Source organism: Myotis davidii, unplaced genomic scaffold, assembly GCF_000327345.1.
Source record: "Myotis davidii unplaced genomic scaffold, ASM32734v1 scaffold227, whole genome shotgun sequence".
In the NCBI taxonomy this organism is placed as follows: domain Eukaryota; kingdom Metazoa; phylum Chordata; class Mammalia; order Chiroptera; family Vespertilionidae; genus Myotis; species Myotis davidii.
The window spans coordinates 1,802,005-1,814,635 of record NW_006298519.1 but is presented as its reverse complement, the minus strand read 5'-3'; the positions used below and the strand labels follow the sequence as shown (position 1 = coordinate 1,814,635).

General features: G+C 52.0%; 1 long non-coding RNA gene across 1 annotated transcript in view; it reads left to right on the top strand.

Annotated features, from left to right (window-relative positions):
* LOC107184727 overlaps nt 1-7,572 on the top strand; it is a 60,960-nt gene extending 53,388 nt beyond the window's left edge. The window contains exon 3 of the long non-coding RNA XR_001515622.1: nt 7,555-7,572. This is a non-coding gene — a long non-coding RNA (uncharacterized LOC107184727). The remainder of the gene's footprint in view (nt 1-7,554) is intronic.
* The last annotated feature ends 5,059 nt before the right edge of the window (nt 7,573-12,631 follow it).

Below are 12,631 nucleotides of genomic sequence, written 5' to 3'. Positions count from 1 at the left end.
CCAAACCCCAAGAGGGCATTGGCGGCTCTTCCTCAGATCGGCAGCCGAAGTCGGGTTTAGGAAACGTGAGAAGCAGGAAAGATACATCAGGAACAGGGCCAGACAGCAGTTTTTGCGTCCATCTGACCGCAAGGCGCATTTTGGCCGCACTCGGCGTGTTTGTGGCTAAGGCTGCTGCACAGAGCAGCCCAGCCCAGGAGGCTCCACAGCAGACGCCTGGGGCCAGAGCCGGAGGCCGAGGCGGCACAGGGCTGCTTCTTTCCTGGGGGCTCAGAGGAAGCCCCCGCCTTGCCTTTGCCGAGTTTCTGGGTGATGACAACAGTCCGTCGTGCTTACAGTCACGGCCACCTGGGGCGCTGTTCCCGCCTCCCTGTGGCCTCCCTCTGCGTGTCTGTGTCCACACTTCCTCTTCTCATGACACCGGTCTTTGGGGTGGGGTCCACTCTGATTCTGCCTGATTTCCCCTTTTTTTAAAAAAAATATTTTTATTGATTTCAGAGAGGAAGGGAGAGGTAAAGAGAGACAGAAACATCAATGATGAGAGAGAATCATGGACCGGCTGCCTCCTGCACGCCTCACACTGGGGATGGAGCTTGAAACCTCAGCATGTGCCCTGACCAACAATTGAACTGTGACCTCTTGGTTCATAGGTCAACGCTCAACCACTGAGCCACACGGCCAGACAGTCTGATCTCATCTCGATGCCCTCCACAAAGACCCCATTTCCAAATAAGGTCACATTTCACAGGTACGGGTGAGGACTCAACGTGTGTCCCAGGGGGCAGAATCCAGCCTCCACACTGAGCCCTGACTGACACAGCAGAGTCTGGGGGTGGCGTCTCTGAGCCGTGGGCTCTGTCACCGCAGGCAGGTGGGCAGCCGGGCCGGCCGGGAGCTTTCTCGGAAGGCGCCTGTTCCTCCGAGGAAGGGGGCTTCGCGCGGAGCCCTCAGTGGGACTCTCAGAGCCTCGAGAATGGAGGCGGACTTGGAAAATAGAGAGAAAGGGAAATGTCTTGGGCGGTTTTTCTGGAACCAGCGATTGCCCATTTAGATTCATTTAATTGGAGGGGGGAAAAAAAGGGAGAAGCAGCAACTTAGATCTTTACGACCCTTTTTATTTGCCTGCAGGCAATTTCCTAAAGTGGGGGGTGGGCGGGAGCCCTGATGAGGGTGGTCTGGCAACAAAGCCTTCGCCGTCCTCTGCATCTGGACAGAGCGTGCCGGGAGGAAGTCGTAGAGGTTTAATGATGTGTTTGTTAGGATTCGAGCTCCCTGTGACAGTTTGGGGTCCAGTTCTTTAAAAGCATGCCTTCAGGGGGGATCGCATGGGCTGGGGGAGAAAATGAGCAAAGCCCACTGCCACTCGCACTCTGTAAATCGCACCCAGCTGCGCTTTGGCTGAAGTGACAGAGAAGTGACCTCACTTCCCGTCAGCGATGTATTGCACAACCTGGCGGGAGGAGCGGGGAGATTGAGAGCTGGTCTTGGGTGTTGGGTCCAGAGGGTTTCATGTCCCTGTCGGCCTGAACACTGCTTGTTTGTTTGTTTCCTCCAATAGAGGGGTGACCGCTGGCTCAGGCAAGGGGCTCATCACTAATCCTGCCCTTGTCATTTGACCCTTATTCCCTTCATCCAAAGGCATCTTTAAAAATACAAACATCTCTGGGAACACCTTCTGGGCAGGCCTTGCGAGCATGGCCCCACATCTGCAACACCCCAGCTTCCCTGGGAGCTCCTCCTAAGGCCACATGGTCAAGTAGGTTGTGTCCCATGATTTGGCCATCTGTCCGCCACCTCTGGGGCCCGCCCTCGGGCTGGCTGCTGGCCCATAGAGCGGCCTGGCCTGAGGTGCGTGGGAGGCTGAAGAAGGCTCCTCTCCCCAGAGATGTCCTAACCCTGGGGGTCTGCAAACATGCTGCCTTCCACGACAAAGGGGACTTTGTGAATGTGAGGAAGGCTCTAGAGAGGAGATGCGATCCTAGAGCACCCAGGTGGGCCCCAAAGGCCTTCACAAGTGTTACCAGCGGTGGACAGAGGGAGCGCTGACACAGAGAGAAGGCGGCGATGTGCTGATGCGAACAAGAGGCTACCCTGCTGGCTTCCCACGTGGAGGAAGGGACCACGTCGCCATCCACGGGGCATCAGGTCTCCACCAGAAAGCCAGCCAGACAGCAACGTCCCCTGGGGTTTAATCACCCCTCGGGGAGAAGGACCCCCAGTGGAAACCGCAGAGAAAACCAGAGTGGGTGGGAAGGGTGGCCGGGGCCTGGCTCTGCCTCCTTTGCTGAGAACGCAGGGAACTGTCAGTGGTGTTGGGTTATGTCTTACATGGTGAGGTGGGCGGAGGGGGCACCAGGGAAGGAACGCACCTTTGTCAGCTGTGTGTAAGGCGACAGGAGCCCTGCCTCACTGGCTGTTGAGTCAGATGGTTCCTCCACTGGCTTCCTGGTGGCTCAGGGCTCCAGGTGAGAAGAGAGGGCTCCCTCGGAGGTCACTTGGGGGCCATCTTCACGCCTCCCCTGATGCTCTTCATTGGGGACCTGACCACGTCTGTAACTCAGCTGCCTGCACGTCCCACCTTCCTCCACTCTAGTCCCCCACCCCCCCACACATGCACACACATGCACACACATGTGCACACACACACACACACACGCACGAGCTGGGTTGCTCCTTAAATACCCTAGACCCCTGCCTGAGAGCTTTTGCACTGACCTGTCACCCACATACAAAGCTTCCCTCTTGTGTTTTTGCTCTCCTGGCTCCTTTCCATCACCGGGGTCTTAGCTTAGCATTACCGCCTGACCACCCATCAAAAATCACTCTGTCCCTTTCCTCACAGCACGTGTCATTATCAGCGGTCAGGGATGTGGCCAGACATCCCTCCGCCCTCACCGAGGAGGTCTTTTCTAGAGTTCTCTGGGGTCTGCGTTGGTTTTTTGTTTTATTTCTGTGCAGGGACTCTGACCGCGCGGGCCTTCGGGGACCACGGATGTGTGCTTTGTTGGCAGTGTTCCCCCCTGAGCCATCGGAGGGGCCCAGGAGCCATGGCATCCTTTGCTCTGCCAGGAAAGAGTCGAGGGGAGGGCAACAGCGTGGAGCTGAGGAAACCATGCCCGAGACCTTGGCTGCCTGCCCAGATCTGGCTGGCAGGGCTGGTGCACGGTGGCCTTGCGCCTCAGTGGCAGTCAGCAAAGCTAGCCAACCCCCGCCCCCCCGCCGGGCTCTGTGCTTGCACTGCTAAGGGGGCTTCCCAGCCCTGGCCAGAGGGAGGGCTTCCCCTGAGTGTCCCGGCAGCGGGTGGAGATGGAGGTCTTATCCATCTTTCTCCTATGCCCCGAGGGCACGTCCCCTGGAGCGTCTGGCAGCGTGAAGCTGAGGGGGAAACCACCGCGGGGTGTTCACCTCACTCCGCTTTAGCCCAGGTAAGACATGGGGAGCGGCCTGCGTATGCAAACCACGCGGCGGGCTTTTTGCTTGTAAAGTTCATCTGACAATTCAGGCTCTGTTTGATCCAGTTCCCTGCAGCCCTCGCGTGTCCAAACTCCGTCCAGGCGCATCGTAAAGAGAGAGGAGGCTGTTTCAGGACAAGGACGAAGACGTTCAGGACGAATTTAGTTAAAATGATTCTATTGCATAAGGACTCTTTGGGGGATGTTCTGACTGGTCGCTCCCCGGCTGTATGCGCCTTTGCCATGTAATTCTTTAAAAAAAATCCTTTATTGTTGAAGCGTTACAAATGTCCCCCTTTCTCCCCTATTGAGCCCCTCCAGCCCACCCCTGCTGCTCCCCCCACCCCAGGCCTTCAGCTCCCTGATACCTTTCCTTTTAGAAGATACCTATGTTGCTTTAGGTTAGAAAAGCACAATTAGCATTTGGATCCATGGGGCCCACACAGTGTTCCTGAGAACCAGAGACTCAAGTCAATCTTTAAGTTATTATCATTTAAAAAAAATGTTTTCAGTCAATTTAAAGAAAAAAATGTATAACCCTGTAGCGGGTTCATCAGGAAGAAGCATGATGGCGGGTCGAAGTTGAGGAAACTTACCCACCGAGGGAGTCGGGACAGTTTATTTTGTAACTTAGATTCCACATATGAATGCAGTCATGTGATACTTGTCGTTCTCCGACGGATTTACTTCACTTAGCGTGATCCTCTCCAGGTCCCTCCACGCTGTCTCAAAGGGTAAGAGAGCCTTCTTTTTTTTTTTTTTTTACTGCTGCACAGTATTCCCTGGTGTAAATGTCCCACAGCTTTTCCATCCACTCGGCTACTGATCATCGACTGCTGGGCAGCCCAAGCACCATGTAATTCTGAACCGGGTGGGGTGCCCGAGGAGGAAGGCTTGAGAACACATGTGACATGGGTGATTATTGCGTCTGCAGTCGTGCCAGGAACTCCTTCCGAAATGAAGTTTTCGAAAGACCTTTCTGGTCTTGGCAAGAAGAAAGATCCTTATTTTTTTACTTAAACCTCAAATAACAGAATCCTTCTGTTGAGGTTTGTGGTCAGCACAGTTCGTTGCTCCTAATGACCCCACGTGAAGTCTTTTACTGTGTGCAGCCCTGCTTTACAGGAGTTGTCAACAATTACCCGACAGACGCGACCTTTCCCGGCGGTGGGGGATGGGGCCGAGCCGCCCACAGTTTGGGTGAACTTTATGGCCGAACGCAGGGCCATGTGCCTTTGAACCCTCCGTGGCTGGCTGTTGATTACACAAGAACAAAGGCTTTGCGTGTGAGCTTCTGTAATGACTGCGGTGCCTTAAGACAAATCTCTGCAGCCATCCGATTTCTACCGCTTTCCTCCCAGGAAGGAAGCCGCGCCTGCCCCTGCCCCTGCCAAGACCGCCCCCCGAAGGCTGTCGGGAAACCACCTCCCTGGTTGGAGCGGGCGGGCCTGGATGTGTCGGGTGTAGGTCTGGCCACGTGTTGGCTTTGAAGAAGGGGCACCCCAAGGGAGGGTTTCTGGAGGAGCGAGGGGGTAAGATCGAAAACGCCTGGGGAAGGCTGGGGTACTCAGGTGTCTGCTCCCAGGGAAGCAGGTGTGTGTGTGTGTGTGTGTGTGTGTGTGTGTGTGTGTGTGTGTGAAAATGCACATAACAGAAAATTTACAATTTCAACCATTTTTAAGTGTATGATTGAATAGATTAAGAACTTTTTCATCTTCCCAAACACGAACCCCTGGTCTCCAACCCTCTACGTTCCGTCTCTATGAATCTGACTGCGCCAGGGATGCCACATGAGTGAAGTCACACAGTACTGCCCTTGTGACCGGCCCCTTTCGCTCGGCACAATGCCTTGAAGGTTCACACAGGTGGGATCCTGTGTCAGAATTTCTCTTCTTTTTAATGCTGAGCAATAGCCCATTGGGTGTGCGTGCCATGTTTTGCTTCTCGGGTCATCGGTCAGTGAGCATTTGGTGAAGTTTTCAGACTGTTATCTTCTGCATGGGCAAGAACATTATGCAACTTGCAGTGTAAAGAACATTTGCCCAATCTCTTTAATCGGATGGAAAAAGAGACGATGAAAGGTGAGCGTAAGTGGGCAAACAGCACGCGTTTAGGTGATGCCGAGTGTGTAAACAGCAGTGTGCTCTCCCCCTCCCAGTCATTTTCGTCCTGGGAGAATATTCAGGGTACAAAGCCTGCATTTCAAAAATAGAACTTATGAGTCTAATCGTATTAACTCAGCAGGGAGCATCGCTGCCAGCACAGCCTGGGTGAGTCACCCCTTGGAGTCTGACAGGAATGCGTTTCAGACAGGAGTGTTTCTCTTCTTTGAGGTCTGTTTTAAGACGTTCCAAAAGCAAACAGTAAAAATAACAAAATGCCTGGGGTCCCAGATCTCAAGGCAGCCCTTCACAATAGCAGCCCCGATGGCGGGCGCCAGGGGCTGGCTGGGCCTGGGACTCCTTTCCCCAGGTGGCTCAGGCCCACCCTCTCCCGGGTCTTGCTGGTCTCTAGTCCATTTAAGAAGCCGTGATGTGGAGGGGGTGGGTGGGGGCTGGTGGAGAAGGGGAGCGTAGGGCTTTGGAAAAGCCATAACCATTTTTTTAAATGGTTCGTTTGCCGATTTTTCTGTTTCTAGTTATCAGCCGAGGCCTGGAGAAGCTGAAATTCAGGGTTGTAGCGTGTGGCTGCAGAATGATACCATTCATGCCACCGTGTGAGCAATGTGTGCTGTTGGGCCTGAATCCTTGTCCCCGAGACTCTCACCATGCCCCCCCTTCCCGTCCCCCCACTTGCCTTGCTGCAGGCATTCCCAGGGGGTCCGCCACCCAGAAGACTGCCTGGTGACATCATGAGTTTCAAGTTTCTCTCTTGTTTTTACACCATCACTGAACTGGCCATGGCTCAGCTTTATGCACCCCCTTTGCCTGGGGAACAAAACCTCTCTATTGAGAATAGCATGGCCTCGGCTGGTGTGGCTCAGTGGATAGGGCGTCACCTGTGGACTGGAGGGTCCCGGGTTTGAATCTAGTCAAGGCCACATGCCCGGGTTGCAGGCTCAATCCCCAGTAGGGGGCGTGCAGGAGGCAGCTGATCGATGACCCTCTTTTATCACCAATGTTTCTATCTCTCTCTCCCTCTCCCATCCTCTCTGAAATAAAAAAAAAGAGAGAATAGCACAGCCAGTGTGGCTTAGTGGACACTGTTCCGGGAGATGCTCCTTGATAAGATGGTGTGAGGATTAATCACCTTTGGAGAGGGGCCATCTCCATCTCCAGAAATTTAGTGTGCACTGGGAGCCTCCAGGAGCCTCCAGGAAACCCCAATGTAGACCCCGGTGAAATTCAGGAATTTTACACCGTGCTCAACGAACAGTAAGTTACCTACAAGTTTCCGCAACGTTTCCAGGACCACATAGTAAATGCACCAATAACCCCAGACTCTTTTTCCCAACCCACCCCCGGAGTCACCCCACCCAGAATGCCAGCTTTTAGTAGAGGGAGAAGGAAAAAGGGGGAGCAAATGGTAGCATTTCCCATGAAAAGGTTTGAGAACGACTGTTGCACAAAAAGGTAGGAGCCCAGGCAGCGTGGCTCAGTGGTTGAGCATCAACCTATGAACAAGGAGGTCATGGTTCGATTCCCAGTCAGGTCTCAATCCCCAGTAGGGGGCTTGCAGGAAGCAGCTGATCAGTGATTCTCATGATTGATGTTTCTGTCTCTCTCCTTCTCCCTTCCTCTCTGAAATCAATAAGAATTAAAAACAATTTTTTTAAAGGCAGAAGGAAAGCCATCAGTGTGCCCTGGGAGGGGGGGAGGAGAGGAGGGACATCTCCAAGAACGGAAGTGTGAGGGACAGAGAGAAGGCTGGAAGAAGAAGGCGGCAGAAGTTTCCCTCCGTACTGGGATGGAATCCTGTGGCTCTTTCGAGAGCCTTCGTCTGCTTTTTGTTTTTTCCTTGCCTGCTGGGTCGTCTGGGTTTTGACTCAGACACCATGCTGTGGCTGGTTCAGGGAGCCAGCAAATCAATCCGACTGAATACAGGCTTCACCAGCAACAACAGTCGCTGTTTACTATTATTCTTATCATCCACCCATAGCCAGGCCTCCTCGCTGCTCTCTCCAGAGAGGACAGTGTTGTGGGAACCGCGGTTCTGGGGGCTGACCCGTGGATGTATCCGCTTTGCCAGATGCCTTCACCTTGATGGAGATGAATGTCATCTAAAGACCCCACGTCTCTGCCCTGGCCAGTGGGACTCAGTTGGTTGGACTGTCATCCCATGTACAGAAGGATTGCAGGTTCCATGCCCTCTCAGGGCACACCCTAGGTTGCAGGTTCCATCCCTGGTCGGGGTGTGGATGGGAGCAACCCAGTGATGTTTCTTTCTCACATCAATGTTTCTCTGTCTCTATCTTTCCCTCTTCTTTCTCTAAAACATCAATAAAACATATCCCTGAGGGAGGATTACAAAATAAAGACCCCAAATCTCTAAACCATGGTGAAGCACTGGCCAAGGAAAGGCAGGTTAAAGGATTCCCTTTTCCAGGCCCTCAGACAGCAAGGTGAGCGTCTATGTCCAGCAGGTAACCCGACAGCCTCCTCTGGCCTCAGCTGGTATCACCATTCGGGAACACCTCTCAGGGGGCGGGGGTGGTGAGGGAGGGGAGGTGGTGAGGGGGGCAAGCAGGCCCCAGCCTGCATCGTTGCCTACCTCCTTGTGCCCCAGACGAACATGATGAGAGGTGTGGACTGGCGCTTCGGCCAAGCTTTGATTCCAGTGGAAGTCACACCTCAGGGCTCTGCCCACTTTGATGAAATCAAAGGAGAACATTTTGTTTCTTGCTTGTAATTTCTGTCTGAAGCATCTCCATGGGTGACCTCAAAGGCTGCTTTGAAATCACTCTCCAAGCACCAAAGGATTCTTTTGCACCTTTTTCTCTCCAGGGACGTAGAGGTCCGGGATCTGACCGCACCGTTGGTGATGCCACACGAGAGCGCACCAGGGCAGCTCTGAGTGGCTTGGACAAAGCCTCCTCAGTCCGGTCCACCCAGGACCTGGTTTTTCGTTGCGTTTGTTTTGTTTGTTTCAGGCTTTTCTGTTAAAGACCTTGATTTCAGTCTTTGCTGGAAGGTTCTGGAGTCTGAGGTGTTGTCCTTGGTGCAGACTTTGGGCGGGGTGGGGGGGGCGGGGGAGAGTCGTCTAGATGAGATGCCATCCAGCCACGCCGGGGAGCGCCTGGGTGAGAGCCATCCAAGGTTGTGTTGGGATATAACTTGTGTTTGATGTATCTTTCAATCTTGTAATTTATTTACAAAATTAGAATGGGTTAAAGAATTGGAGCGGGTGCAGGAGGAGGAGTCTGGGGAGAAGCGACCTGACCGTGTAACCCTGGCACCCCATCTGCCTTTTGACTTGGTTGGGCTCATCAGATGCCGGCATTGGCTTTCATATGAGCAGCAGGTGCTATCAGATTCTTCTTTCGTTGTTCATTCATTCATTCATTCATTCACTCCGTCACGACAACGGCCCCTGGCTGACGAGGTGTGGCCTCCCTCATGTCCGAGAGGCTGACTCAGCCAGCTCTGAGAGCTCTTCGAATGCGAATCTGAACTTTCTCGACTAAGAAAGGCGGTGGGAGGCAGGGGAGTGGCACGAGTCAACTGACAATGACAGAAAACAACTTTCCTGCCCTCCCCGCTGCAGTCTAGCTCCGTACAAACATCCTCTAAAGCAGTGGTTCTCAACCTTCTGGCCCTTTAAATACAGCTCCTCATGTTGTGACCCAACCATAAAATTATTTTCGTTGCTACTTCATAACTGTCATGTTGCTACTGTTATGAATCATCATGTAAATATCTGATATGCAGGATGGTCTTAGGCGACCCCTGTGAAAGGGTCGTTCGACCACCAAAGAGGTCGCGACCCACAGGTTGAGAACTGCTGGCTTAATAGCTCATTTCTTTTTAGTGACGAATGATATTCCATTGTCTGGATGTGCCACCGTTTCATCCTTTCACCTCCTGGAGGACATCTTTGTTGCTTCCAAGTTTGGGCAATTACAGATAAAGCTGCTATAAACACCCGTGTGCAGGTTTTCGTGTAGACATACATTTCCAGCTCCATTGGGTAAATAACACGAAGTGTGATTGCTGGATTGTTTGCTAAGAGTATGTTCAGTTTTGTAGGAAACCACCAAACTGTCCTCCGGAGTCCTGCACCGTGTCGCATTCCCACCAACAATGACTGAGAGTTCCTATTGCTCCACATCCTGCCGGCATTTGGTGGTGTCAGCGTTTTGGATTGGGGCCATTCTAATAGGGGTGCCCTGGTATCTCGTTGTTTTCCATTGTATCTCCCTGATGACATAAGATGTGGAGCATCTTTTCATGTGCTTGTTTGCCGTCTGTATATCTTCTTTGATGAGGTGTCTGTTGAGGACTTTGCCCATTTTTTTAATCAGGTTGTTTTCTTATTGAGTTTTTTGAGTTCTTTGTATATTTTAGGTAACAGCCCTTTATCAGATGTGTCTTTTGCAAATATTTTCCCCTAGGCTGTGGCTTGCCTTCTTATTCTCTTGACATTGTCTTCCACAGAGCAGACATTTTTTAATTTTAATGGAGTCTAGTTTATCAATTTTTGTTTCCTGAATCCTGCCTTTGATGTTGTATTTTCAAAAGTTATCTAGGTTTTTTTTTTTTTTTACTATGTTATTGTCTAGGAGATGTATCATTTTGCATCTGAATCTATGATCCATTTGAGTTCATGTTTCTTCAAAGTGGAAGATCTGTGTCTACATTCTTTTTTTTTTCTGCATGTGGACGTCCAGTTGTTCCAGCACCATTTGTTGAAAAGACTGTTTTGTTTTATTGTATTGTCTTCGCTCCTCTGTCAAAGGTCAGCTGACTATGTCATGGAGGTCATGCTTCTGGGTTCTCTGTTGACCTCCTGTTCCATTGATCTACGATTTGTCTCTTCTTTCACCAGTCCCACCCCGTGTGGATCACTGTCGCTTTATATAAGTCTTGAAGTCCCATAATGTCAGTCTTCCAACTTTGGTGCTCTCCTTCAATATTGTGTTGACTGTTTTGAGTCTTTTGCTTCTTCATATAAATTTTAGAATCAGTTTATCATCATTTGATTTTTTTCTAAGGTGTTTAAAATGTATTATGGGGGTGGGGGGAACCCAGGGGCAAGAAGTGTCTGATAGCAGCTAGACAACATCTCATGTAGTCTTGACGCCAGCCTGAGGAAGGGGGGCGGGGGGACACCAAGTCCAGAAGGGGTTAAGTAGCCTGAAGTCATGTTTTTTTTTTAAATATATTTTATTGATTTTTTACAGAGAGGAAGGGGGAGAGATAGAGAGTCAGAAACATCGATGAGAGAGAAACATCAATCAGTTGCCTCCTGCACATCTCCCACTGGGGATGTGCCCGCAACCCAGGTACATGCCCTTGACCGGAATCGAACCTGGGACCTTTCAGTCCGCAGGCCGACGCTCTATCCACTGAGCCAAACCGGCTTCGGCATAGCCTGAAGTCATTGAGTGAGTCAATGCAGCTTTAACCCTTTAGCACGCATAACAAGTTGCCGCTAATTGAGAACACCCAGCGCACACCTTCTAAGAAGCACATGCGAGCTGACCTGGCTGGGTAGCCGAGCATTCCCATCGCGCCAATCAGGAGCCCGCCAAGTCCACGCAGCTAGCACTTCACATCACTCGGACTTGAGCACCATTCACCAGATTAAACTGTGAAACGACACCCCCGCCCCGAGTTCATGCCTCGCACTGAGAATGTCCACAGCAGCATTTAGGAACTGGTTTTCATTTTTTAAAAACCCACAGTTTTTTTTTTAAAAAAAAGAAAGTGAAAATGGGTAAGATTTCCGGTGAAGGGCTCAGAACAAAGTTCCCGGGAATTCGCGTGCTCTCCTCTGAAGTTGTTCTAGAGGTTGTGTCCAGCGGCTTCTGTCGCCGCGTCTCTTTCTGAACTTATTTCTTTGTCTTCTTTTTCATGTCTTAAGAACTAGTGAGTGTATTTCTTTATCCTTTATTTATGTGCTGAAATGATCATTGAGGCCGAAGACAAGCAGCTGCCTTTAACGATGAATGAAGGAGCCGGCCCAGCTGTGTGCCCTTGGCTTTGAGGTGGGCGGTTCCTCTTCAAACTTCCTCCTGGACGTACAGACCTGGGAGTGACGGGCTCAGAGAAAGCTGCGTCCACCAAGGTTGGCCTTTCCACAGCGAGACAACAGCTCAGCACGTCTCTCCAGCTCCAGGGTCCAGGCCTTCCTACGTCTTGCTGTGTGTGACTTTTCCTGAGAGAGGAAGGGGCCTGCATCCACATGGGGTTTGAACGGGGGTGGAGATTTTGCCCAGGGTCAGCCATCCACAAGCAACAAATAAACAAACAAACAGACAAACGAAGAGGGGACTGCAGGTCCTAGAAGCTCCTTCACTTGAGGGAAATGTTCTCTTTTCCAGCCCATTAGCATAACGTCTTCCACGGTGAGTTCAGACAGTGGGGAAGTTCTCAGATAGAGTCATCGGTGTGCGGCCCTGGGCCGCTTCTCCCGGGAGGAGGCCTGAGGATGGAGTAACCATGAGTCACTCCCGTAAATGAGAAATGAATGAACTAGTTCCATGAGCCCCTCTGAGCCCTACCTTTGCCAGCACAGGGAGTGACAGGGGCAGCTGCCGCCTGGGCCTTCGGAGCCCCTCCCTCTCCCCCCCCCCCATTCAACTTGGCTCTCCCAGGTGGCAGGCCAGACCGGCAGATGGTGCCCATGTGAGGGTGGGATGTCACCTAGAGGTGACCTCAGGTAACCAGCCACCAGCCTCCTTCTCTTCCTGCTTCTTCAACCCTTTAACACCTGGAGAGCTGGCCCTGCCCTCTGACCTCCTCTGACCTCCTTCCCGGAGACAGCGGGTGTGGGGGGGGAGGGCTACAAGGGGCGGGGGAGGGGGAGGAGAGGAGGGTGTGCTGACTGGTCCTTTCTTGGATTTGCTCGGACCCACCGGGTGGGTGCTTAATTAGTTAGTGTGTGTGAAGGCCTTTGAAGATACCAAGTGCTGCATCAAAGCGGTTCTCATGGTGCGATAATGGGGAGGCCTGCCTGCTGGTCTCTGGTGGGTGCAGGCCTTACTTCTCCTTCCCTCCCTGTGTGCGGTGTGAGTGTGG